General features: G+C 46.3%; 1 protein-coding gene across 7 annotated transcripts in view; it reads left to right on the plus strand.

Moving 5' to 3' along the window:
* Positions 1 to 27,207, plus strand: part of LOC139753495 (ecdysone receptor-like) — a 530,512-nt gene that overhangs the window by 208,894 nt on the left and 294,411 nt on the right. The gene's annotated exons all lie outside the window — the stretch shown is intronic.

Below are 27,207 nucleotides of genomic sequence, written 5' to 3' on the forward strand. Positions count from 1 at the left end.
GAGAGTGTGTATTTGATAAGGTTAAACCTAATGTGAAGTTGTCAGAGAGTCGTAAAGATAGGATCACGGCGCAGTATGTCCGGTAAGACAACGAAGGAAATGAATGTATGAAGACTTGAAGGAAGAATAAATTCAAGAGGTTGAAGAACTTATAAGAGAAGGAGGTAGACACTAGAAGTCCTGCTGGCCGCCCTCCCTTATCCGCTTGATGGGCAGACGTGGGTGGGGTACCTAAGAGACGCCCTGTTGAGGATGTGCAGATGTCTCGCGATGTGATTCCATCGTGTATCAACTGTCGACGATGGAATCATGTCGCAAGGTGTTTACAGATCCACTTCGCCATGATGTAGGATCTGCGATGGACGACATTCGACACGTTTGCAATGATCTACTTACTTAAGAAAAGTGCATCAGCTGCATGTAGGCAAGAGTCAGGGTGTGGCATGCTGACGATTCTGTGGATTTTCGTTGATATCAGCGCCTAGTGCACTGTGCACCCCATGCTCGCTGTATGAACCGTAGCAAAAGACGTTTACAAAGGTCACAAAGGTTTCTTTGTCCGACCTCAGTGGGCAGATGATTATGACAAATTGGTACAAAGTTGGTTAATGACATAAGCTTACAATCTTTCATATGGTAAATTTATCCGCAAAATTCATAAAGTGGATACATACTGAGAATTTTACGTGGCCTTTTAACAATAAGGTGATATGCCATTTCTTGCAAGGAATGATTGGGTCACTCCCTGAAAGAGTGTGTTTTTTTTCGTATTCTAAGACTCAGTGTTCTGGTATGTTTCTCTATACCTAGCCACAAACTTTACAATTCATATGATCATTATCTCCATATAGACTAAAGTGCCAGTAGTAGTTATAACCTAACTTTTAATCAAGCAGTGAAAGAAAAAAGATCTTGTATTCTACAGATATTTCATGCTTGATCGTTAAGGCCTCTGGCGTCTTGGACTACGATGGCAAGGACTACGCGCTTCCAGCGTAACAAGGACGCGGTGCAATCATGAGAGAGGCTTAAGGAGAGGAAGACTTCCTGGCGAAACGTATCAGCGAAGGAAGTGAATCCATGAAGGTTTGAGGAGATAGAGTCAAAAGGATGGATAACTGATAGTGGTCCGACGTCCCATTAATGAAATCGCACCTCTCACATCCGTCTGGTGCTCATGTACAGGAGGCACCAAGTGGAGGATGTGCAGACATTTAGCAACGTGGTTCCATCTCGTGTATCAATTGTCAACGATGGAACCATGTTGCTGGACGTTTGTACGCCCACTTCGCCATGTTTCTGCACCGACAGCAGACACCTGCTCAGCACTGGTCCTCCTCGCAACGTGCAACTGTTACCAGATGATGCAGTCCCCTGGAGGTCGTGAAGAAGTGTAGTCTCCCCACAGACACAGGAGGCATTTGTCACACATACATTACTGGACAAGTTGTGAGCGACGGTGATTGAAAGACGAATAAATGGGTATTAGAAATGAAGAAAATAATATAAGTGAACTTTACAAGGAAATGCAAGTATGAAGGTCTGACAACTACCTTTTTGTGATCTGCCGCTCACCCGACGAACATGGCTGCCACAACAAACTGAAGGTCTGTTACCAGCAGAACGAACGTGAGTTGCACCTTGATTCCTCCTCCATCACGCCACCGCTCGACCTATCTCCTTACCCTACTGAAGCCCACTTATAGCCCGCCCGTCGTAACTAGGACGCGGAGGGGACGCAGGCACAGACGTGAATCAAATCTTGGCAGTGTGAGGCGTCCGGGAGTGGCCGGGGAGTGCGCCGCGCGCTCGGCTGTTGATTCATCTCCATATCGCTGGCCGCCGCCCTGTTGACCACACGGGTCCTGAAGGAGGACCTTTGTTGGTCAAGTGTCGAGAGTGGGAGGGAGCTTCTACTGCACGAATGATCTTGAATACTGCTAAAAGAAATGATGTGCCGCGTGGTGTGAGGAATGTTCTTCATCTTATTTGCTCTTTCCGTCGAACTACTGTTCTTAAATCTGACGTTCCTTATGATGGCTCTCATCTCGGTGTTGCTCCTTCAGTATTTTTGTCTGAGATTTGTGGTTGATGAACGATAATTGCTAATCTAGAGGAAGTGATTCGTCTGCGGCAGTAGTCGCGGTGCCGGGCCGAAGCAGTATTGCTAACGTCTTATCGTCGACTTATCATCGGCGTTTATGATCCCTGTCGGAAATGGCATGTTTGTTGTTGGAGGCGAGTTATTGGAGCTGGCTTATCTGCGGCTGAGTGGGAGGCTGCTGCCTCCTCTCGTCAAGGTCAGGGTGATTTATAGCGTTTCATTAATCTGGCTTTGTGGTCCCGTTGGGCAGCTGAACGTGAGGGCAAAGGATGAAGGCGTGTTTTCTCTTCGTGACCCACGAGTTGCCCAGTCACTCTTGGCGCGGCGCTCCACCCTCAGGAGCTCCCCTGTCTAGTCCAAGTTCCTGGTGGCTGATGACTTCCTCTCCCTGCAGCTCAGTTTATCGTCTTTCTTTTCCTTCCTTTGATATATTTTTTGTGTGTGTTTGATTGTCTCTTATTTAGTTTCCTTTGTGGGTCTTTCCGATCTGGTTCCTTTAATTTCGTGCGTCGGTTCACGGCCCCTCTCCTTGAGTATCTCCTCGACGGCGTCAGCTCCTGCTGGCCCCTTCTGTCTGGTTTCTTTTGGCATTCTCTCCTTCCCTCCTGCCTTTGTGATCTCATCTGTCTTGGTCTCTTGTCTGATCGTCTTTTGTTCTGCTTCCCTTGTGTTGTCATATTCGAGGTTGTGTCTCTTCTCCTCTATGATTTCCCCGTATCTCTTGTTTGCTCCCCTCTTCCTCGACCCCTTGGTCTTCTCCGGTCCCTCTTTCTCATTGTGCTCTCCACTTCTTTCTTGGGTTTTAAGAAACTATTCAGGTGAAGATACACCTCCCGGTAGGGTACCGTGGCTGCAGCCACAGATGGCTCTGGCCAGATCGACAAATTTCATGGCCAGGATAATATCCAGACGTGACAATACGGCGTGAAATTATTTTTTTTTTTTATCTTTGTGCAAAAACATTGTCTGCCCTTCATCACACACACACACACACACACACACACACACACACACACACGCGCGCGCGCGCGGCATATGAAGGACCAGTTTTCCAGAAGGTAAGAAAAAGGACATTTTTCCCTGGGAGGAAGAAGTGGTGTGAGAAGGTCTTGTGATGTAGTTAATAAAGTTAGTCACGTATTAGGTAAAGTCCCAGAGTACAGAAGAGCTCAGAGGTGACGCAACACCCATTCACTGGGTACACTTGGATAGCACTGTATGTCAGTCATGTGTAGGAGACGTGGACACTGGTGGTGTTTGTCACAAGGGTCAGTCTGCAGCTATTGTTGCAGGAGTTTCCGTGTCCTGGTGCTCGGTACAGTGGACGTCTATAAAGGTATAGATATGAAATGCTGCGACACCCACAAGTAATTCTCGGGTCACGTAGATAAAGGGTATTTTTCCAGCGTGGTTTCCCCTGGGTTCTCTTGTGTGTAGGGAAGTCATATGGACGACCAGCGAGGTCGTTTGTCATGTGGTTATGCAGGAAAAGAGACTATCTATAGTCTTTATATATCTGTCTAACCATGTGAGAGTAAGTGCCTCTCCATATGTGCTTATGTATAGGCATGTGTGCTTGTTTGATCTTATGTATGTACATGTGTTTGAGCCTCTGTATTTGTAAGTAAGGTAGTCTCATCCCTTTATGGATCATCTGATGAGGGGGCCTCTCTCTCTCTCTCTCATGACTCACTGGGAAAGTTTGGCCAACACAGGACCCCACTTACGTTGAGTTAAGACCTTTAAATCATCAGCTGTTAACCTGTGACTGTTGTCCTAGTCTTCTGTTGTTACCAGTCTTGGTGTGGTGGCAGCTGCTGGTCAGTCCACGGGCTGCAAGGCTGCTCTGTTGTCCCTCAGTCAGTGGAGACGTAGAGTACAAAGTCTGTGTTTTTTATTTATGATGCTGGAATATTTAAGCTTCCCTCATGAAATTAGTTTCTGGAGTGTGAGTATGTTACACTTGGAAGGAGAGTTAGGAAGGGGGAGGTTCTGTAAGTTACAGGTGGAGGAAGAGATAGGAAAGGGAGGTTCTGTAAGTTACGCTTAGAAGCAGAGGTAGGAAGTGGAGGTTCTGTGGGGCTTTGGAGTCAGAAGCCAAGAAATATTCATCGCGTGGCATTTGACGAACGCTGGCTGAACCCGCTGACATATACAGTGGGTTAATCCCTGGTTAAAAAAAAAGAAAGTATGTTGTATCTTGCGGTCTGGGTATTAGCTCACGGGATTTAAGGGAGAAAAAAGAATATCATTTTGTTTTTTTCAGTCTCCATACTATCATCCGATGTGATCGACAGCAGAGTGGCTCAGCATCAGCACCGATATACTACCAGCCGATATGATCGGCAATAAAGTTAACACAGCTTGACTTTGGCTCATCCTCTGCATCAATACTAGTGAACCAAACTTGAATTTCTTCTTATTACTGTGTTCGGTACAGATGTTGTAATCTTGTATGGACCGGGATGTGAGTGGTGAGTCACGGGCCGTGAGTTAACGATGGCACTGGTGGGTTATCGTAGGCAAGGGTACAAGAGATAAGTCACAAGTAACGTGATGTCTCACATGTATCCTACAGAGAATCTTGTCCATATCCTCAGAAGGCTCTTCTGATCCAGGCCATTCAACCTAGAATCAAATTTCTTATATGAATGACTGATCCTTTGAACTACTCGTAGCTGTATCCTTAATGCCCATTTAACGCTCAATTACGTTCAGATCTTGGCCCAACGTAAGTGTTTCTTTCAGCGGCACTTGATAGGGTCCTGGCCTTCCGAGAAGGATGTTATTATCGCTGGCCAGTCCAGTGATAACCTCAGATTGAATTGGTGTTATTTCTGTACATTCTGTCTCGTGTTTCACGTTCCTGCCGAAGCATTCTTTCTCTCTGGAGGGTACTGTTCCTCCTGGAGAATTCAATCCTTTACGTCTCCGTTTTAACCCAGCCTTGGTCATCTTCAGAGTCTAAGTTGAAGATTCTGGTGAATATTCTTTCCCCAATTTCTCGTCGAGCAAGTTTGGCCGGGTGTGTGGGGTGATGTACGCACACATTAGTGCTCAGGTCGTGACAACACAAACTCCTCAACAATGTCATCAGCGGTCCGGAGTCTCCGAGTTCGAGGCTTTCTTGGCCTCGACACCCGTCATTTTCGTTGAGGTAATGACCACTTGAGACGTGATCATCAAAAGTAGGGGGTTTGCGGCATAATCCCCAGTTACAAGTAATGGATTACATGGGATAGTTCACAAGCAGTGGGGTTCTAAGGATGAATGTGGCCCTAGGGTGGCAAGCGATGGTTGTGGGGATTGCAAGGAGTGGTAGGCTGTGAGAGGTGGAATGTGAATGCCAAGTAGCGCGGGATAGGCTACAGTGAGTGGATAGTGAGATGCAGAGTGTATGTAGGGATGGGTTACTGTTGACGAGGTACAGGTTACGAGTGGTAGGTTAATGGTAGTGGGCAACGAGTGGCAGAGAACGTGAGTTACAGGTAGTGAGAGTTACACATAATGAGTTACGTGGGAGGGAAGGTTGAACGGTTGGGTGAGCTGTGCCTCATGTAGCGTACCGACTATAGCAACACTTAGGCAGTGTACACCAGCTGGGAGGTGTAGCAGCACTGAGGCAAGGTACACCAGCTGGGGAGGTGTAGCAACACTGAGGCAACGTACACCAGCTAGGGAGCTGTAGCAACACTGAGGCAAGGTACACCAGCTGGAGAGGTGTAGCAACACTGAGGCAAGGTACACCAGCTGGGGAGGTGTAGCAACACTGAGGCAACGTACACCAGCTAGGGAGCTGTAGCAACACTGAGGCAAGGTACACCAGCTGGGGAGGTGTAGCAACACTGAGGCAAGGTACACCAGCTGGAGAGGTGTAGCAACACTGAGGCAACGTACACCAGCTAGGGAGCTGTAGCAACACTGAGGCAAGGTACACCAGCTGGGGAGGTGTAGCAACACTGAGGCAAGGTACACCAGCTGGAGAGGTGTAGCAACACTGAGGCAAGGTACACCAGCTGGGGAGGTGTAGCAACACTGAGGCAAGGTACACTAGCTGGAGAGGTGTAGGTATTTCATACAACACAGCAGACGATAGTGGTCAAGGCAGGTGCAGAGAATGCCTTCAGAAGCACGAAAAAATCTTTTTACTCTAGGAAGAAGCGCCCAGCCCCTCCTGCCTCAGGGCTATAGCCAGACTGAAGGCTCTTCATCCTAACAGACTTTCGCGGGTATTTTGCCAAATCGCTCTTCAAAGAAGCATTTTGTTTATATTACTTAATTAAACGGTTTTAACCCTCACGCCATCACAAATGATGGAGCAAGAAGGGCGTTTGTGGCCTCACTCAGGATGGCGCCAACACGTCCGTTTAGTAAGGGATTGTTAGATCGCTGGGAAATTACGAGGGAAATATTTTAGAATCGTTTCGAGTCACGGTTTAGAAAGCACTTGCCGGGGTGTTTGTGGTGTTGCTGGGAACCAATCAGAGACGCCTCCCTGCTCAGTTGTCCTGGCCAATCAAAGGCCAACTCGACTGGTTTGTAGCTGTAAACACTCACCTGAAACTTGAGATAAGACTTAGTTTTGATACTATAATAATCCACACTCCCAGTAGAACAAAAACATGCATGAAATCCATTCTCTCATCCTCAATAACGTTGTTGAAACGTATATATATATATATATATATATATATATATAATAAAAAGTCGGAATATATTTTCAGTCCAGACATACTTTCTTTATTCTTTTCATGGCATGATATTAGTTAAACCATTTGTACATATGAAGTCATGAAGTATGCAGAAGAGATGGATAGAGTAAAGCAGTTGTAAGGATAGTTTTGCGTATTCTGTAATATTAGAATGTTTTATTCATCAGGTGGCATTTGGCGGACCCCCGCCAGCCAATTATCTCACCCTGGCAGCTCTCTTTGGCGGGCGCGGGAAAAATGTCCAATGTATCCAACCTGAATATTTATAAATGAAAAACAACAGTGGTGTTGACATTTTACCTATACGTACTGAGCCAATTAGAGCGAACCTTTTTTATCCCGTGTTCATTCATTGGAAAGAGTTCAAAACAAATTGGTGAACCATTGGAGAACGTTCCCTCAGTGTAATGACCTGAGGACGCCTCGCCTTTTTCTGTTGGCTTTCCTTACCAGTGTGAAGTCGCTGGTTTGAAGTCTGTTTAGAGAATGATGTAAGTGATTGTTTTTCTCTTTGACCTGTTGGTCACCCGTCTCTTACGTCAGATGAAGAGTCTGGAAGTAATCGATGTGTTGGGATTGTTATCATGAATGGAACGTGATCTGACCCACAACTATAGTGGATCAAGGTCACATCCTCTCCTTTCTGTTCCAGTCTTCCAGCCTCCCCCTGAAGTAACGTAATTCGTTTCCAGTGATCACGTGAGCTCATTGTTTCACGCAGCGTCTACGTTATTTACTTCTGGTTTCCAAGTCCAAACATTAACGTGTCTGCTCCGATAATTATTTTCCTTGTCTTCCTCTCCTGAGGCCGCTCTTCAAGTTACTTTGTTGCCACAGGATCATCCTACAAGGAACCAGTACACCAGCCTGCCTCACCTTGACACATTGCCCTCCTCTCCTCTGGACAACTCACTATCCTTATCTGTCTCATTGTTTACATCTAATATCGTCTTGGTTCCCAGAACTATTGTCGTTAATACTTACTGGTTTAGACTCTTGAGGTATACACTGGATAATGACGAGTTTCGTATTATTGTCATTATTGTTATTATTATAATTGATATAGCTATTATTATTGTTGTTGTTTTGTTGTTCTTGTCAATATTATTGATGTCATAATACTCTGTATATTTATTCATTTGTTTCTTTTTCATCTTGTCACGTTCAGTTCGGGTTAGCAGTGTACATCTCAGTCCGATATCTTCGCTATGTCCTTCCACTTCTAGAAACAATTAAAGAAAGTAAAGTTTTGATCTTTTGATTTTGGCGTCTTAATTCCACACACGATGTGAGATTATAATTTCTTTGATCACTTCAAGTCTATCATGAAAAGTGAGATCTATAAAGATTATATAAAGCTGGAGAATCTGTTCTCTGAAGGAAGACACTTCCTGTTTCTATCTGTTTCACTTGTTCGTCACTGTTTATACTCGGTTGCATTGCTACAAAGATGAAGAGAAAGAGAGAGAGAGAGAGAGAGAGAGAGAGAGAGAGAGAGAGAGAGAGAGAGAGAGAGAGAGAGAGAGAGAGTGTGTGGGTGTGGTATTTGGAACTCCACGGATGACCTTTCGACAAACAGAAAGATGCTCTTGGAGTGACAGGCATAGTGTTCATCATCGCGAGAAAGAGTTTAACTCGTGCGCACGACGGTACGACCCTTGAACAGGACAGAACGACCCCTGAGCACGACGATACGACCCCTGAGCACGACGATATGACCCCTGAGCACGACGATATGACCCCTGAGCACGACGGGCACGACCCTGGGGTATTATGAATTTTTTCTTACCAGACCCCGAGCAGTAAGATCGAACATTAGGCTCATCACATCCAAGGATCGTATCATTATACTATCAGCAGTCGTACCGCTGTACTGTCAAGGGTCGTAACGTCTTGCCCAGTAGGTTAAATACGTCTTGTGTCCGAGAGGATGGCGAGGAAAATCCACACAGTAAGACCCGTACAGATCGCCAGTGGCTCCCGATATACCTCTCGATAGCCATCTTGGAGGCTGCCCTCTCCTCTGCTGTACGACCTTAGACCTGCATGTTGGTGATGAGCAGTTGGCGAGGGGTTGTTGAAATATCTTTTTTCAGTTACCATTGAAGATTATGTTGTGATGTGTCGCAAGTCAAACGTGCCTAACCAAACCCAATCCGGAACGCCGTCGTAACATACGTTGACGGAGATTAACGTGGTCACAGGTATTTGAATGATTTTTGTATATATAAGAACAACAAACATGGAATATGCTCGTGAAGGACATGTCATATTATATTGAAAAATATATGAAAAGATATGTATACCCTGAAAATGCCGGAGATTGACACAAATCTTTGACCAGGATGCAGGTCTGTGTTGTCTCCTTTGTCGGTGATATGAGCACACTGCCTCCTGTGTTTGTGTTCTGTTATTGACGATACAGACTTGCCATCCCACGCTCAAGGATGCTGGCCTCACCCTGAGGATCCTGGGGGCGTGGCTAGGTCAGTGTCACCCTTGTACAAGGTTTTGTTGCTGACGTAACGTGCGAGATGTAAGTTGAAGCCTCAATCATGTTATTCAAGACGAGGCGGAAATTCGCGTACCTGTGTTGTTGCCTGTTGTGTGGCATTCCACCGTGATATGAGAGGCGAGGCTGGCTGGGTGTCGTCTTGGAATTAGAGGTAACAATGTGTCGAAGAGAATGAGACCACTGGAGCGTGCCGGACTGGCCGTAAATGGAAAATATTGAAAGAAAACGGGGTGTGGGGTGTTACTGGGTTAGCAACATTTGTGGCGTCTCGTCGGTCTCATCTCTGGCTGCTCTCCCCCCCCCCCCTCCCCAATCCTCCCTTCCTCCAACCCACCCCTGGTTTCAACACCGCCCCAGACACCCCGCCCCTGAGGTTTCAAGGAAGCCGTTGAGACAGGGGTGATGCCAGACGATAAGAGAGGCTGGGGGACGCAGGGACTGCCGGCCGTGGCATCTGTAATGTGACGCCAGATCATTGGGGTGTCTATAGTATTCATGAGTTCGACATAGATGGTGGTCCACCAGGCAGGCCCTTTCCCTCTGTGCCACAAACCAGGACGTCTGTCTAGGGATTCCAGCCCAGTCAGATGCTATGGTGGCTGCTGACAGACGGGACACACATCTGTATACTGGCGCAGGACACTTGCCAAAGGATGATCCGATAAAGAATAGGACCTGCCCCAAAAGGAGGTCGAGTTCACTGGAGCTTCGGGACTCAAACCTGAAGACTTGCATCAGGAATGTCCTAACAAGACACCTCTTCCCCTCCACCTTCTTCCTTCCCCTCGGTGACGGTAAAACCCGTGGGACCAGTGGAAGGGGATGAGGGTCGTTTGGTTGGTTGGTTATTTCAGGTCTGTCGACTTCTAGGGATCATTGAGGGCATGCACGTCATATGATAACCACCAATCGTAGTCTTCAGCACCTTCAAGTGCTCATTATAATTCGAAGACCTTATACAGTCCTACTACATGAATGGCCCTTCGATGGAGACCATATACACTTTCACTGCATATTTGGCCCTTCCGGCCTGGGGGGCCTGGGGGTGGGAGTGGGGTGCGTGGCCGGGTCTGGGGTGGGCCCCGCACCCTAGATTTAGTTGCCACACAGCATCAGCCGCCTCCCTCATCCCCCCCAACCCCTCCTACACAACCCAGATGGCCACAACGACTACAAAACCTCATTAATTTAGTTATCTTTTCCCATAATATTAACGACTCGTAACATTTTCTTCTCTTACACTCTTTTGCTGGGGGCCCACGACCCACCTCTGTGACTTGCCTTATATCTTTCTTTGTATGATCGTTCACTCGCGCATGTTGCGTGCCTGTAAATGCCTTGCCCACGCCGTAGCACGTGGGCTGGTGAATAATGTGATTACACAAACTAACCGTAAGCAGGATACGTCTGGCAGCGTCAGGACTGTGTCTGCTGCCAGTACTCCCACTCCCGCCTCAACTATCCCTGACCCGCTTATGTCCAAAATCCTTACTAAGTTCCCTCGAGGTCGGGGATTGTACATTATGTTACCAGGTAACTGAACTTAACAAGTACTACAAATAGAAACTTCCGCCTGCAGGTTATTCTCTTAAGGAGACTGGTGTATACTGGCGAGTCTCACTGTTGTGGCGAGAACTGGAAGCTGGTGGGCTTCAGCGTGGTGAGGATACTGAGGGTGGACCAGCTGCTGGAGTCTGGGGTGGACCAGCTGGTGGAGTCTGAGGGTGGACCGGCTGGTGGAGTCTGAGGGTGAACCGGCTGGTGGAGTCTGTGTGTGGACTGACTGGTGGAGTCTGTGGATCAGGCCTCACCAAGAAAGAGTGTTGTGGTGGCCTCAGCACCCTTGACCAAATTATGTAATCTTCTCCATTAGATAATTACCATCAATTACGTGAATATATTAGGGAATAATTAGGTGGCAAACACACTCCTCTCACTCGGGATAAATAAAGTCCTTTGTGGGAGTTCTGCGAAGTGCCTCCGCCTGTGCTAAATAGGTTAGACCCGCGGGTTCTTAGTATAAAGGGGGGAGGAGGAGGGGGAGGAGAAGAACCCGCAGAGGGTTATTTTAAAGATGCCATGCAGTCAGGCTGTCGACGGCCTCTTCCCAACACAGGGAATCCAGTAGCTATTTCTTACCATTTTCAATATTGGTTTAGCAGGGAACAAAAAAGAAAAAAAAAAGTTTTGGGGTTCGCTTATTTGGGAGGGCGGGGAGCATCCCTTCCGGCCTCGACCACACCGCCCCACTAGCAAAATATGTCGGGTCTTACGAACTGTGACCGAAATTGAATTATAGACTTCGCTGTCTCCCTGATGGTCCCTTCTTCCCGTGGGTCCAGTTTTTGTCTTGACTTGGAGGGTAAGGAGGGTGTGGCTGGGTGGTTGACTGTCTGTCTTGTTGGCATCATCGTCGGTTGGTTTAGATCCCTCACTAGCATGGTTTGTAGATCGGTGGGTTGTCTGGTTAAGTGTCGTCGTCGTGTGTGTGTGTGTGTGTTTATTATATATGCTTATGATTATATCAGGACCAATGCCTATTGTAGAATCCTGGTGTTACCCGGAGCTTTTCTAAAGGCTCCTACAGCTTAAGGCTGCGCTACTTCCTGCAATAGGGAAATGTAACCCCCCCTGGAGTGGGAAGTTTTCTGAAGAGACTGTATTCTCAATGATACAGCTTTCCCAAAGATGTCTCTTCACTTGCGCTGTAACCTCATGCAGGCAGAGTCCGCTAACACCCATATATATATATATATATATATATATATATATATATATATATATATATATATATATATATATATATATATATATATATATACTTTCCTGCCCCAGGTTCCCCTTCCATGGCGGCCCCACAGCGCACAGGAAACTGGCCACATCCACAGGGCGGGACCACAGGTCATGAAGTGCGATGATTATGTGTGTATGTCTGTATGAGGTTAGTGTAGGACGACTGAGGAGTCAGTGTTCTGTGTCTTCATTATAGATGTTGCATCTTGTGCATGAGGAGTCTTCTGATGCGTTGAATTGGTGTTTGTGGTGGGTGGTGTCCAGAATGCAGATGAGAAAACGTAACTCCTACATACCTGGGAAGTGTATTTTTAGATGGGTTTATGTCTGGCGTGGTGTAGTTTAAGACTGGGTTGAGTGAGCAGTTGTTTAGCCCTTGTCAAGTCATTACGATCCATTATGGTTGGTATATGTTATGTCTGTGTCGTGTTTATAGGGAGGAGGGGGTAGGGGGGGGGATTGCAAGTGTAGGTTGCTGGAGTGTAAATCAAGATTATTTTTACTTATTTTCAACTGGGGTTGGGTAGCTGCTTATGAAGTCATTTAGGTGGGAGGAGTTCAGTATTGTTACAGAGAATTCGATACCAAATATATTGAGATGATTTGTTGTGTTGGTATTAACTGTTTGTGGTTGTTCGTCAACCGGTGATTGTTCTGGGTACTCTGTTGTGGGTGATGTGTAGCTTTAATGTAATTGTTTTTGAGAGGGTTTATGACCCGGCAGGTGAAGAGTAGTTTAGGGTGAAGCAATTTGGATGAATTGTTTGTAGAGGAAGCTGAGGATGTGTATCTGAGACTGGTGGTGGTGTGTGTTCTCAGGCCTTAGGTTTGTGATTGACCTTTGTGTTAGTGCTTCTTGTTATATATATATATATATATATATATATATATATATATATATATATATATATATACCATTCCCAGAAAGAGATGATGAACGGCTGTATTGGCCAGGAGGAACCTGGGCGGACTGCTGATTTATGGACGGCGATGCTGACCACTGCATCTCGGGTGCTCGTGACCTGGTTGGTAATTTTCCATGGTAACTTGGCTGAGTGGTTGGATGGCAGGTTGGTGTGTCGCTGCCCCGTGTCTCATAATTCACTGGTGGAAGCTCTGGGTAGTTTGTCGACACCATTATTCTCCAGCAGTAGACCCGCCACTGCTGTGGAAATAATGACGCGCACCAGAACCATTCCCCTTTTTTGTCAAGCAGTAAACGTTTTGATCCTTGTAATTTCCTCCTTTTCCGTAAGGGTTATAAGGTGCGACGTCATCACCAGTAACTTGTAGACAGGCGTAAGGAGCTTCTACAGGGTTAGGCCTCGTCTTTTTTTTTTTTTTTTTCGTTCCAGGTTCCTGAAGTCGTTCTGGTTACAGAAGAGTTCCTGAAGTCGTTCTGGTTACGGGAGAGTTCCGTCGGAAACATTGGAGCGACGTATAGCGCTGTCATTTATACAGGAAGTCACGGATATATCTTTTTCTACTTTTACTTGACGTTTTATGTGTAGATAGTTAGCAGTGTGTTCACTGTCTGGTCCTGTGACTACATCAGGGTCTCTGTTTCTTGGGATTTCACCCTCATCCACAGTTTCTTTATTTTCCCATGTAATTCAGTAAAGAGAATAACTCAGTATCTGACCAGCTGTTTCCTCAAGTTAGGGAGGTTTACTGGTATCAGCCTCAGCACTCTCCTTGTCTTGGGAGTTTGATCCCAGTCTCGCTACCTCCTCCACACCCACAAGCCCGGTCTATGAACACGAGGTTTACCACACACTTGGCAGTGTGCTGGGCGTGATGTGAGGTCGGTCGAGCGCAGCAGTCTGGCTAGCGGGTCCTACCGTCGATGCTACCAACATCTCCCCAGACCCATCCCGGCTTCCCTGACTCGTCCCGGATTACTTGACTCATCCCGGATTACATGAATCTTCCCGGATTACTTGACTCATTCCGGATTACATGACTCTTCCCGGATTTATTTCGTTTGTTAAATATTCGATGAATGATTGAATGGGAAGAACCACAGCAGGCTTAGCTCTGTATCAGTGACCCGCATGAAAGCTTTATGCGAGAAATTACGTTTAGTTTACTTTATTTAACGTGTATTTGATTGTGTTATTTTGCATCCCGGTATGGGAAGACCTTACCCCTGTAGGAGTAGCAATGAATAGTTGATATTGATCAGTTTAACCCGTAGGTGATGGACGGTCGGGTTTAAGAGACTCCGGTGTTAGGGTCACCGTCAGGCGGGTTCCAGCCGGCCACAGCTGCTGACAACGACACAGGAAGCGACAACAACACTTTTAAAGTTGATGTTCGCCAAGTGTCCTCGTCATCCAGCGCCAGTCACATCCCCTCCAGAACCCCAGTCATCCAGCGGCAGCCCCATCAAAACATAATCATCCAGCCTCAACCACTTCGGAACCTCAGCCATCCACCACCTACCTCAGACAACCTTCACAATCTCATAAACTTCTCAAGAACGGCAGAGTTCCTGACAGTCTCTGGCGACCAAGGAAACGTAGTTTGCAAGATGTTTGTGGTGTTGAATAGGCGTAGGAAATGTGTGTGTGTGTGTGTGTGTGTGTGTGTGTGTGTAGAGGGATACCGTCATCTCAACGCCAGCGTGCTGGTGGAGGGGAGGACCCTCAACATTTTCAGTGCCTCGGCCTACCTCACCTCCTCCACTGTTGTAGTTTATTTCACCCGAATATCTTAGGCTCTCTGAAGTGGTCTGGAACGTCCAGGGAATCCCCTAAAGGCGAGACGTTTCGTTGTATGATGTATGAGGTGATAGTCTCCGAGGAGGAAGGAATAAAGCTTTGAATTCTACATTTGACGAGAGGAGGGAAGGAGTGGACGCAGGGGAGGCGGGCTGAGGGAGGGAGGTGGAGGGAGAGTACGAGGAAGGGAGGGAGGGAGGGCGAAGAGGGAAGGGTAGAAAAATGAGAGCCTGAGGGAGGAAGGAGGAGGACGCTCTAGTTCTAAGAAGAGAGAGAGAGAGAGAGAGAGAGAGAGAGAGAGAGAGAGAGAGAGAGAGAGAGAGAGAGAGAGAGAGAGAGTCGGCCACATTGCGTGTTGGTTCTGAGGAAGAGCGAGGGTCTCCACATGTTGGGTTGTGTTTAGCCTGGGAGTCTAGTGTTCAGGAGGTCACGTGATGCTTGTGGTGAGGCACCTCCCCTGGCAGGTTCTCCGATGTTGGCTTGTTCTCTCGTAGACACTTTTTTCGTTGGCAAAGGTCGACTGATGATCACACAGCTATGACGTATAGTCTTTCTCAACCTTCTGGTGTAGTAGACATCTTCAGAGGCCGCGCTCCGACTGGTCCATAGATCCTCATGGAAGTTTGCCATCGCATTACTGTCTCCCTCTGCACCACCATGTACGGTGTTAATGGAAGATCAGTGAATTTGGAGATGATTCCTTCCATTTGTTAGAGGATGTGTGATCTTTTTCCCCTGATGATGGAGAAGTAACATAACTTCTCCCCAAAAATACTTGAGAAGTGTCCTAACTTTTCTCTCAAGTACTTGAAAAATATCGTAACTTTGTCTACTTAAAATTTTAAGTCGCTCATTATGACGTACTTCGTTATATAATGCAGTCGTTGTTGCTCAGGTCCTGAACCTTTACTCTTTTAGCGCCACCGCCCACAGGATGGGTAGAAGTGCTCAATAAATCCCAAACTTTTTGCTGTAGAAAATAGATAATTCTCTTTCTCCCTCTCTGGAGGTGGACATATATGGTTGTGTTGCCCCAGAGTGTGGGGAAGGTGGCTGGTTGTCCTTGGCGTATCATTACCATGTAGAGACACTACTGCTGCTCTCCGTCCCTAGCGATGTAAGTGCACGACCTTGTCTTATTTGTCTCGAGAGAATTTGATGCTCGGGTCGTGTGAGCGTCCTGAGGGAGCGGGTGTTTGGTAGTGGTGTCGATTTCCGTGCTGCTGCTGCTGCTGCTGTTGCTGTTGTTGTTGTTGGTGTCGGCCATCACTCTGTAGGTTCTCCTGTCTCCGGAGGTTCTCGACGGGTAGAGTTTTGGTTCTTTCAAGTTTCTGTTTGTTCAGGTCTGTCGGTTTTCCTTGTTGATGGAACGGTCACACTCGCCCAAGGAGGAATCTAAGCCTCGGCTAAAGCTGTCCTGCTGGGACCTGACCCTCGGCTATGCTGTTCAGCTAGGACCTAAGCCTCAGATAAGGCTATCCAGCTGGGACTTAAGCCTCAGCCGAGGCTATCGTGACGAACTCTTGTCTCATCAGGAATGCTTCTTCCTGTAGTGGTGACCTACGATGTCTGTCGTTCTGTCTTGTCCTCAGTTGTCTTTACATTTGGACCACACCCTCCATGAATGTCCTCCGTGCTCACACCCTCTGGCTGAACATCATGTCCTAGAAAAACATACTTTTCCTTTAATTCCCCCTCCCCTCTTCATTCCTTTCCATTCCCGTAATCTGTTACATCTTCCTCAGATAAGTTACCCCTTCGTACAGTTGTCTGTAGAATGGCCCTCATCCCATGGTTCCTATCCCCTCCTCTTCCTACACCACCTCCTCTCCAGCCTCAAGAACTCCTCCCGGACCACCGCCTCCCCCTCTCTCCCAAGACTCTCGTTGGTCAGGTTGCGTGTCGAGGCAGGTGTGAGTGGAGGCAGCCAGCCAGGCAGAGAGGCAGGCAGGGATGTGGTCGACCTTCGCAAGACGAGGCTGGCAGCGGTTCATCCCGGCCACCACCACTATCACCACCACCACCACCACCACACCCTACCACCGTGCAAGGTCTTCCAGTCTCCCTGCCGCGCCTTCAGCAGCTCCGTCAGGCCCTAGAGGTTGCAAGTTCTTTCCCACTGGTCTGTTGAGGCTGTCTGTGCCAGGGACGGGCAGATAATGACTAGTATCTGAGGTAGTAAAGGGAGGAAATATGTCTGGCAATTAAGGAAATGGGGAAAAATAATAGCAAATAAAAGGAAAAGAAAATTACCCAGCACGTGGCCGGTAATTAAGATTTTTCTTTTAGACAAATTCCAAGGAATTTTGCCAACGTAGGAGGAATTTGAGAAGTATGCCAGGTATGTACAAGTACTAGAGACATCAAAGTTCCTTTTCTGTTGGAAGCCACGTAAGAGCACATCGCTTTGAGAGAATGGGAGAAGAACTTTGTGTGGTGTTCTGCCTGGAATGTATCTGAGGAATATCACCCGAGAGAGAGAGAGAGAGAGAGAGAGAGAGAGAGAGAGAGAGAGAGAGAGAGAGAGAGAGAGAGAGAGAGACTTCTTCACCTTCGAGGCAGCCTCATACTGTGGCCAGGGATTACTGGTTGTGGCATTTTCCCAGACCTTTCCCAAGGATGCTGTTAACTTCCCCGCCGTGATCTTAACTTGTCACACTCGTTATGGGGGTTCGTATCTTGCAGGCCGCTCACTGGAACAGCCTGTCTGATCCGGAGGAGCAGTGGTAACGGTTAGATCCCAGATCGAGCTGTGAGGGGTGGAGATGAGCTTTTGATTCATCCAAAGACAAAGTATTGTCATGATCAACTCAATATGTTACAATTTCATGCAGGTCGCATTCCGTCTTTATCTCTCTTATGTCTTTCTGTTGACTGTCTAATTATCTGTCTGTCTATCTATCTATCTTTCTCTCTATTTATGTATTTATCTGGCTATCTGTGTGAATTAATTGATGTGTCTTTATAGATTCTAACTCTTTCTGAACATGGAACAAAAGATCAAAACACTAGAGTTCAATGTGGAATGAATAGATGGGAAAATAAATGTAGAAAGATGAATAGAAAATAACACACACACACACACACACACACACACACACACACACACACACACACATATATATATATATATATATATATATATATATATATATATATATATATATATATATATATATATATATATATATATATATATATATATATATATTCCTATAAGTCCACAGGAAAAATGAAACAAGTTCCTAAGTGCACTTTCGTGTAATATACTCTTGAACTAGAAACGATTTGCAGTTGAGGAACTTTAGACAGATAACTGATATACAAGTTATTCAGTTGTTTACGAATAGTCTGTTACCAGTAGTTTACACGTGGCGTCGTAGTTTGTAAATGACTTCCCAGTATACTCGTGAGCGGCGCTGTCACTGCTCTAACACTTTACACGTAAACTAATAGTTGACCCAGAGTACTTACACTTGCCTCTACAATGTGTATAGGATATGATGATTACCTCGTGGCTTATTGGTTGATGTATTTGATGATCAATTTGAACCAGCATTTCAGTTGTGATCTAACATTTGCCTCAGTAATTTACACTTGTCCCCATCTAGCGTTTACTGATTGTCTAGTAATTTACATGCGACCCAGCAGTTTACATGTGACCCTCGTCAGTAATTACAAGTGGCCCAATAATTTGCATGCGACCCAGTAGTTTACATATGACCCTAGTCAGTGTTTACAAGTGGCCCAGCAATTTGCATGCGACTCAGCAGTTTGCATCATTAAGCCAAGGTGATGTGACCCAGTAATTTCTTGCGTGTCATGCCAAGATTTCTTCCTTCATGTGACGTCACTGTTTTGTGGAAGACTGGAAGACTCGGTTGAAGGTATTGAGTGTTGGTCTAGCTAGACCCAGCAAGTCTGAGTGGGTAGTCCTCCTCGGCCTTTAAAGACTGAAATCTTGTCTTCAACCCAGCAAGTCTGATTGTTGGTCTTCAACCCTGCAAGTCTGATTGTTGGTCTTCAACCCTGCAAGTCTGATTGTTGGTCTTCAACCCAGCAAGTCTGATTGTTGGTCTTCAACCCTGCAAGTCTGATTGTTGGTCTTCAACCCTGCAAGTCTGATTGTTGGTCTTCAACCCAGCAAGTCTGATTGTTGGTCCTCAACCCTGCAAGTCTGATTGTTGGTCCTCAACCCAGCAAGCTTGATTGTTGGTCTTCAACCCTGCAAGTCTGATTGTTGGTCCTCAACCCTGCAAGTCTGATTGTTGGTCCTCAACCCTGCAAGTCTGATTGTTGGTCCTCAACCCTGCAAGTCTGATTGTTGGTCCTCAACCCTGCAAGTCTGATTGTTGGTCCTCAACCCTGCAAGTCTGATTGTTGGTCTTCAACCCAGCAAGTCTGATTGTTGGTCCTCAACCCAGCAAGTCTGATTGTTGGTCCTCAACTTTGCAAGTCTTGATTCGTGGTTCTTAACCCCGCAGGTCTGATGAGGGTCTTAAACCTTTTAAGCCTGATTTGTGGTCTTGGACCATCTAAGTCTGATTAATGGTTCTGGGTTGATTTTCCTTTGTTACGTTATTGGTGTCAAGAAGACATAAGGTAGGTTTAATGTCACTCTGGGCTACTGGTCGTCACATAAATTGGCGCCTATGTCTTTAGATTGTTAGCAGACAACAACCACCCAGGGAAGGTTGTAGACAACAACCGCCCAGGGAAGGTTGTAGACAACAACCGCCCAGGGAAGGTTGTAGACAACAACCGCCCAGGGAAGGTTGTAGACAACAACCGCCCAGGGAAGGTTGTAGACAACAACCGCCCAGGGAAGGTTGTAGACAACAACCGCCCAGGGAAGGTTGTAGACAACAACCGCCCAGGGAAGGTTGTAGACAACAACCGCCCAGGGAAGGTTGTAGACAACAACCGCCCAGGAGAGGCTTCGCTACCTGCTCAGGGAAGGTTGCACACATCGGCCGCCCAGGGAAGTACAGCAATCAGAGAAGTGCAACACTCAGGGAAGTACAACACTCAGGGAAGTACAACACTCAGGGAAGTACAACACTCCGGGAAGTGCAACACTCAGGGAAGTACAGCAATCAGAGAAGTGCAACACTCAGGGAAGTACAACACTCCGGGAAGTACAACACTCAGGGAAGTACAGCAATCAGAGAAGTGCAACACTCAGGGAAGTACAACACTCAGGGAAGTACAACACTCAGGGAAGTACAACACTCCGGGAATGCAACACTCAGGGAAGTACAACACTCCGGGAATGCAACACTCAGGGAAGTGCAACACTCAGGGAAGTACAACACTCCGGGAATGCAACACTCAGGGAAGTACAACACTCCGGGAATGCAACACTCAGGGAAGTACAACACTCAGGGAAGTGCAACACCCGGGGAAGTACAACACCCGGGGAAGTACAACCCCCATCACTGAGGAGAGTTGAACCGTTAGCCTTAACCACCTTGCACCCTCCGCGTCAGGACTTCTGGTCTGTCTTAAGCTTTTGGACAAGTGTTAGCATCGTCCCTGTACATACTCCTCACGTATCCTCCCCTTCCTTTCTTCTTCCTTATTCTCAGAGTATATCAAGTATCTGTTGTAAGTAACTGTTGTTGAAACGTTGATTCCCTCCGTATTGACATGATCTGTTGTGATTCTCTGTCTTTAGCTCAGTTGATGTCACTCCCTGCCCGGGCTGGAGCCTTCGGTAGAAAGTCAACAACATTGATCAGGTGTGATGAACTAACCGTGTGTACAGGCGGCAATACAAACATGTTCTTCAGTAGTTTTCGCCAAGTGAATGGCGGGTAATGAGTATTACTCCGGCCATTACGTTATCAGAATATTCTGATAAGAACTGAATTTGAGATTATTATTATAGGAAATAAAGTGCGTCTCAAGAGGCGCCATCTCGTGGCTGGCCTCGGGAGCTTAGTCAGGGGTGCCAACATGATCACAGCCACGACCCAGGGTGACAAACTCTCCCGCTGAAGATTTTTTTTTCCATCTTTACCTGAGTACCTTGTGTGTTCCTGCGTCACTTTGAGTGGTCACTCGTGGTGTTGGATCTACCCTAGACATGAGTAACACATTAAGATCGGTCGTTTGAATCTTTCTCATTCATTTTGCTGATGCTCTTCAGGTCTAACTCCAAACAAAGGCACAAAACCCATACTTGGAAAGAGCAAGTAATTTTTACATTTTTGCACATGATTATTACATCCAAGACTCAGGCTGAAGTAGATAATTAATTCAATAATGGAACACTGGAGCTATTTTAGTAAATACCGGATTTTCTGTGTAACGAGCTGGTGCTGCTATCTTTAGCGCTAATTCACCGGACACAGCCTGCTGACTACGATACAACATGTTTGTGGTTATGATGTTAGGAAGACCAGGACCTTAGGCGAGGACTTAGGTGTGTGAAGAAACAGATTTTCTTTCTTTTTCGTTGATATGTGGATATGAGCGTGATTACTGGGTTACGGGTCGAGAATTGTACACTCGTGTTGCCCCGTCTCTTGTGTATGCAACATGTCTGTACTCGTGTGTGTGTGTGTGTGTGTGTGTGTGTGGAACTTTGACGTGGACAAGAACCTACTGGTAACACAAGGGTCAACTCAGACATGAACATATCATTTATTAAACCCTTAGTGTCGGGGGTGGGGGATCCATCACCAGGTACACATCACCAGGTCAGCATCACCAGGTCAGCATCACCAGGTCAGCATCACCAGGTCGCCTGAGGTTACCCCCGGGTCTCCCCAGGTCAGCATCACCAGGTCGCCTGAGGTTACCACCGGGTCTCCCCAGGTCAGCATCACCAGGTCGCCTGAGGTTACCTCCGGGTCTCCCCAGGACGGAACCCCTGGAAGGCGCCTGGTTGGCCTGCCCGGCTGGCCGGCTGATGGCGGTAGTGCAGCTTGTTGTGTCTCGGAGGTTTTTATAGTTAGTGGGTGTTACTGGGATGATGCAGACCGCGAGTGTTCCTGGGTGTTGCAGGTCATGGGTGTTACTACATAATGGTGTTGCATTACTTGGGTGTTGTAGAGAGCGACGTGTTACCAGATGATGTTGTTTGTGTGTGTGTGTGTGTGTTGTGTGTGTGTGTGTGTGTGTGTGTGTGTGTGTGTGTGTTGGACGGTAGGTGGAGGATGTTGTGGTAGGCGGAGGGCGATGTTGCGAGTGTTGAGGCTGCTGGCTGAGGCTTGGCTGGTGTGGTGACTGCAGCTGGCGGAAGAGAAGGAAACAAGTCGCCTTGAATGAGACCTCTTCCGATGGTTCTTCTTCCACATCACGACCTGAGGGAGGTTGTGCCACAGACTTTGCAAAGGTGTGCCGCTGTTGATGTTTTATTAGTCACAGGGAAGTACATCTCGGTGACAATAGTGACACTTGGATCATGCAGATGAGGTAGGTAAAATCAACAATGGCCGCGAACACGTCCCTCCTCTGTACCAGTAGAAATTAGTGCGAATCCTGTTTTCCTCATATGTTTCCCGCGCGGTATAATTCGTGGAGCCTTCCACTGTCCAATTGGAACTTGTTTAGTCTGTGAATTAAGAGTTTGAAATTTGATTACGACCGGAGGCCGGCTCTGAATCCCAGGAGCTAGTCGAAGCTCAGGTAAAGAGGTTTAGAAATATTCCTTTTGGTGAGGCTGGTGGGTTGGTAAAAGTTTTCTTGTACATGAAAGGACTCCTCTCTCTCTCTCTCTCTCTCTCTCTCTCTCTCTCTCTCTCTCTCTCTCTCTCTCTAGGTAGGGCTTTCGCCTGTTACGATGAAGCATCTTTGATGGTGGCGATGGCGAGAGTAAAGACCAGCACTGCCATGATTTCTAAGGTCGCACCCGTTATCATGGCAAGTGTTGCGCGGACCCTCGTTAAAGTTTTATTGTTGTGTGACAAATAGGCGATCCTCATTATGTTTTATGGTTCAGCTTTACGATGAGATACGATCCCATCGTGAAACTGACGTGGAATCCATTTTATACATTTAGTCTTCTACAGCCGGGTGTATCTGGGACTCTGTATCCTCACCGACTTTCGTCTGAGGCGGTGTATTTCATCCTTCGTCTTTACGAGAGCAGCAAACAAGTTTATACAGTCATCTCCCATAAACGCATCACTCTCCAGCCCATTCATCTTGTTTACGGGCGGGCCAAGTCTTCCTGATGCACGCGTGCCGCAGCTGGCCAGGCCACAACCAATCCCTCACGCACTCACTGATCCGGAGCTTCCCAGAACGTCCACACGTACGGACGGTGGCACACAAAAGTCCTGCCATACACCTGAAGTTATAATGCCTGGGTACGCGTCTGGTCGAAGCCGTAATGAACCTTCTGTCTCTGTCTCTCGAGACAGTGTTCGGTACGGCTTCGATCAGGCGTGCCCCAGGGCTTTACTCCGTGGCTGTTCTTGTCATCTGATGAAACACACACACACACACACACACAACACACACACACACACACACACATACACACACACACACACACACACACACACACACACACACACACATACAGATTTTCTCTGTGCTTGTATGCATGCTTGGGTCTCTACATCCCTGCTGACTATCATCCTACCTATCTCTCCATATGCTTGCTTGGGGTGGCAGGGTGTGTTGATGGTGTCAGATGATCACCAGGGGTCGCCCTTTATCAAGTGTGCTGCCGGGAGTGATGGGAAGTGGGAGCAAGGGCTACCCCCAGCAGGGGGCAGTCCACAAGTCTGTCTGATGACGGTAGGTGAAGTGTGCCAATGAATGGAAAGTAAGTGACTGTGAACTGTGCTGGTGAAACAGACTTTTGTGACGGTGAACGATGTCAGGGTAAGAGACAGACAGTAACAGTGAATTCTGCCTTGCAGTGGAACACTGTAATCCCAAGGAGCTGAAAGCGATGTTGTATTACTTTGTAACACACCACAATCTCTGTCTCAGAACTTGTTCTTCAGCCCTCAAGACTGTATTTTGGAAATTTCCTGAGGAATGCGGTTTAAATCTTCCCCTCTGACGTATACATGAAATCAATTTAGAAAGAAGAAAAGAAATATGTTATTTTGAGGTCGTACAGACCAAACTCCAGGTGAATCCAGGCTTGACAATGATGTTTTTTGCCTCACAGTCCAGTGTGACAATACCTGCGGGATCTATACCGTCATTAACTTTGCATGACGAGGTGATAAGATGATGGCAGTTTGGAAACGTTGTGTAAACTGTGTATATCTATGTTCGTGCCTAGTTTATCTCGCGTGTGCCTGTCTCTTCTGTGTGTGTCTCTGAGATACCTGTATTGGGTTACAGGATGAGCCTTACGCTCGTGTTGCTTCCTCTCTCAACCTTATATATATATATATATATGTATATATATATATGTATATATATATATATATATATATATATATATATATATATATATATATAAATATATATATATATATATATATATATATATATATATATATATATATATATATATATATATATATATATATATATATATATATATAAATTTGTGAATGAATGTCCCCAGCGCTACAAAATTGGAGTCATTAATGCTATGTTACACCGAGCACGCAAGACTTCAAGCAGGCATTTCTTCTACAAAGAAACACAACGTATCAAATAGATCTTTATCAACAACAGCTACAAGAACTCTTACTTCGACAAAAGACAAAGATACTTCCTACAAAACGAGTTGAGAGCGGCGGAAACTTCAAGCGCAGCACAACACTCAATATACATTAGTGGAACCAGATGTCAAGAGCATACAAGACAGATGAACGTATACTACGAGACATCCTCTCCAGAAACATCACCCACACAAGACAACAAAGTCAGTTCCCCACTACAGAAAACGAGGCAGCCTCATCATAAACAACCGGTTGTGTAAGAGAAAAACAAGCGACATTACAAGTATCCAACGTAAGTTATGAATTGAAATGTCAACAAGACGGTTCATGACTAACTGAGAAATGAGTCATGAACCATCGAGTGAGTATTATGACTCATGAACTGTCTAGTGAGTATTATGCGTCATGAGCCGTCTACTGAGTATTATAACAAGGTACACAATATATTACAACTGTTAAAAGAACTGCCACATTCTTGATCAACACAATCTCTGCAGCCATGACTGATAGATTAACTGATTCGTCAGGCATCTTGAAAATGCCTCGAATCACGTTTTCCATTGCGTTGATATGTGGATGTGTGTGTGTGTGTGTGTGTGTGTGTGTGTTTGTGTGTGTGTCTGACATGTTCTTTGTGTGAGTTCCCGGCACCACAGCGGCACATCTGGAGGACGTGCCAACTGCTCGACAGTGTCTGATCCATCTTTGTGAAAATATCTTGATTCAGAAGAATCCGCCAGGCTTTGTCTGAGACGCCTGGGGACCTCATCCTTCTAGTAGACTGCAGTTACTAGCGTTGTTGCAGGTGAGGTGCAGTCGGTCAGTGTAGCGCCACAGAGTAATCTCATCAGTGTAGCGCTGCAGAGTGATCGTCACATGTTGCAGTGTTATGGAAAACGTGGTTTTTCTTGGAACTTTCCAACACTTCCTTTCCCTCTGGAAGGCTTATGAAGGTGAGATTATCGGTCATGGCAGCGTGTACGTAGTCATGCCAGGTGACGCGTCCATTTGCGTTAATTGTAACTTCATCTGTTCACAGAACAGAGTCCAGAAGGTTTGTAATTTTCACTGGTCCTCATTCACTAACCGCTCACGAAACTTGGGTCCCCGAGTGTGTCTAGACTGTGCTGGAACATTGATCTGGAAGGTTCTAGTTCAAGTACTTTTCATCTTCACACCAGACTAGACTAGATATGCTGCAGTAGTCTACCTAATGAATGCTTGTAGGGTTTCCCAGGACCCTTGCCTGTTGCTTGCAGGACGACTTCCTGCGTTTTCTTTGTTGCCAAAGAAGGCGGACGGACGGTCGGACCTTCTGTCTCCTTCACGACCAACCATTGACCCCCACGTCCTACTAAGTATTTGGTCTGTTTATCAAGTAATGACAGTCTGTCTTTCTCATACGCGCGGGAGGGGGAGGTGGCCCATGCACTTCTCGATATATGATAGAATACAGAGGTATTGATCAAGGCCATTGAATTAGAAAAGACTCATCACTGTAGAATATATATGTGGCTATTCTCATGAAGTACATCTATTCTTGTTAGGTTCTTGGCCAGAGTACGTCATCTATACGAAGAAGTATATAGAGAAATTATAAGATCAAATGTAATGTTTTGAGATATGTTAGTTGTACTTTATGAAGTGTTGGTGTAAAGGGGTTTTGTGGTATGCGGGAGGAACCTCGGTATTGGCTTAAGTAAGGAAGACCCATTAGTGAAGGTTTATCTGCTTTGTGAATCCTTAAGCCTGGTAGACATGTGGTATGTGAATCCTTCAGCGTGGTAGACATGTGGTATGTGAATCCTTCAGCTTTCTAGACGTGTGGTATGTGAATCCTTCAGCCTGGTAGACGTGTGGTATGTGAATCCTTCAGCCTGGTAGACGTGCGGTATGTGGATCGTTCAGCCTGGTAGACGTGTGGTATGTGAATCCTTCAGCTTAATTCACTCGTGGTATGTAAATCCATTAGCCCAGCAGACATGTACTTTGAGTCACTCTGACTTGTGGTGTGCGAGGTGATTAATCAGAGCGAGACAGCAATATATATATATATATATATATATATATATATATATATATATATATATATATATATATATATATATATATATATATATGTCAATGTAGACCAGACTTCCTGTGATCTTATCTACAATTCAGTTCGCTATAGTTATCTCTTCTTGGTAAAGGGAGAAATTTGTCTTTGTATGTGGTCAGATAAGGAGAGAACATAGCGACGACGAGCCCTCCTCCTCCGAGCTCCACCTCCTTCACGTAAGGCAGATAAGGAGAAGAAATCCCTGTCATGTAGCGGGGTAAGGGGGGGAGGGGAGGTGAATGCCTGAGTCGGCTTAAGAGGGTCTGAAGATGGTTCCCAGGTGGTGTTTATTCGTCTGCTGGCCATAGAGCGGCTGTAGATGGTTCCCAGCTGATGTTGAGTCGGCATTTGCTTTTGGTGCATCTCCAGGTGGATCCCCGATGGTGCTGAGCCATCTACTGCTTGTGGGAGTGCCTCAAGATGGCTCCCAAGTGGTGGTGTTCCTGGGGTGTCTTCGCAAGGAGATAGACCAAAACAGATTTCCGCAGAACATTTGGCTCTTGGTTTTCCCAGAGACACGTTGACGCCCTGGAGACGATGGAAGGGTATCTTATTCCAGGAAAAAATCGGATGTGATGCGTTAGGAGGATAACTGAACGTACATTTGAGAGCGTT

Source organism: Panulirus ornatus, chromosome 14 (genome assembly GCF_036320965.1).
Source record: "Panulirus ornatus isolate Po-2019 chromosome 14, ASM3632096v1, whole genome shotgun sequence".
Classification (NCBI taxonomy): Eukaryota; Metazoa; Arthropoda; class Malacostraca; order Decapoda; family Palinuridae; genus Panulirus; species Panulirus ornatus.